General features: G+C 32.6%; 1 non-coding gene across 1 annotated transcript; it reads left to right on the forward strand.

The window, feature by feature from the left end:
• The first annotated feature begins 337 nt into the window (after positions 1 to 337).
• LOC112716186 (small nucleolar RNA R71) lies at positions 338 to 441 on the forward strand. Its single transcript, XR_003160203.1, has one exon. It is a non-coding gene; the product is annotated as a small nucleolar RNA R71 (small nucleolar RNA).
• Positions 442 to 1,730: the final 1,289 nt, after the last annotated feature.

Consider the following 1,730-nt stretch of genomic DNA (forward strand, 5'->3'; position numbering starts at 1 on the left):
AGAAGCTGCCTCTTTAGTACTGTTAGATGCATTTTGCCATCCATTCAGACTTTGAGAAATCATGTTGACTTGCTGAGTCAACACTTTGTTCTAAGCCAGTATGGCATTCAGAGCATCAATTTCAAGAACTCCCTTCCTCTGAGGCGTCCCATTATTCACGGAATTCCTCTCAGAAGTGTACATGAATTGGTTATTTGCAACCATGTCAATAAGTTCTTGAGCTTCTGCAGGCGTTTTCTTTAAGTGAATGGATCCACCTGCAGAATGGTCCAATGACATTTTGGAAAACTCAGATAGACCATAATAGAATATATCTAATATGGTCCATTCTGAAAACATGTCAGAAGGACACTTTTTGGTCATCTGCTTGTATCTTTCCCAAGCTTCATAGAGGGATTCACCATCTTTTTGTTTGAAGGTCTGAACATCTACTCTAAGCTTGCTCAGCTTTTGAGGAGGAAAGAATTTATCCAAGAAGGCTGTGACCAGCTTATCCCAGGAGTCCAAGCTATCTTTAGGTTGTGAGTCCAACCATGTTCTAGCTCTGTCTCTTACTGCAAAAGGGAAAAGCATGAGCCTGTAGACTTCAGGATCTACTCTATTCGTCTTTACAGTCTCACAAATCTGCAAGAACTCAGTTAAAAACTGGTAAGGATCTTCAGATGGAAGTCCATGAAACTTGCAGTTCTGTTGCATTAGAGCAACTAATTGAGGTTTCAGCTCAAAATTATTTGCTCCAATGACCGGAATGGAGATGCTTTTTCCATCAAATTTGGACGTTGGTTTAGTAAACTCACCTAGCATTCTCCTTGCATTATTGTTGTTGGGTTCGGCTGCCATCTCCTTCTCTTGTTCGAAAATGTCAGAAAGGTTGTCTCTGGATTGTTGTAATTTAGCTTCTCTTAGTTTTCTCTTCAGAGTCCTTTCAGGTTCAGGATCAGCTTCAACAAGAATGCCTTTTTCCTTGTTCCTGCTCATATAGGGAAGAAGAGAACAAGAAAAGAATGAGGAATCCTCTATGTCACAGTAAAGAGGTTCCTTATTGTTAGTAGAAGAAGAAAGGAATAAAAGTGGAGAATCCAATCACAAGGGTAAGGATAGAGGCAGTGATTGGAGATGAAGAGAGGTGAAGAGAAGTGTTAGTAAATAAATAAATAAATAGAAGAAGAGAAGAAAGGGAGAATTCGAAAATAATTTTGAAAAAGTAGTTAATGATTTTCGAAAATTAAAGATAAGATATAATTAAAATTAAAATTTAAAACAATTAAAAAGAATTTTTGAAAAAGAGATGAGATATTTTCGAAAATTGAAGAGGGAAAAGTAGTTAGGTGGTTTTGAAAAAGATAAGAAACAAACAAAAAGTTAATTAGTTAGTTGAAAAAGATATTAAAATCAAATTTGAAAAGATAAGAAGATAAGAAGATAAGAAGTTTAGAAAAGATATTTTAAAATCAAATTTTTGAAAAAGATAAAATTTTGAAAAAGATATGATAAAAAGATAAGATAAGATAGATTTAATTTTTAAAATTAAAACTAATTATTTAACTAACAAGAAACTAAAAGATAAGATTCTAGAATTTAAAGATTGAACATTTCTTAACAAGAAAGTAACAAACTTCAAATTTTTGAATCAAAACATTAATTATTGATTATATTTTCGAAAATAAAGATAAAATTAAGAAAAAGATTTTTGAAAAATATTTTAAAGAATTTTCGAAAATACTAAGATA

Source organism: Arachis hypogaea, chromosome 1, assembly GCF_003086295.3.
Source record: "Arachis hypogaea cultivar Tifrunner chromosome 1, arahy.Tifrunner.gnm2.J5K5, whole genome shotgun sequence".
NCBI classification, from domain to species: Eukaryota; Viridiplantae; Streptophyta; class Magnoliopsida; order Fabales; family Fabaceae; genus Arachis; species Arachis hypogaea.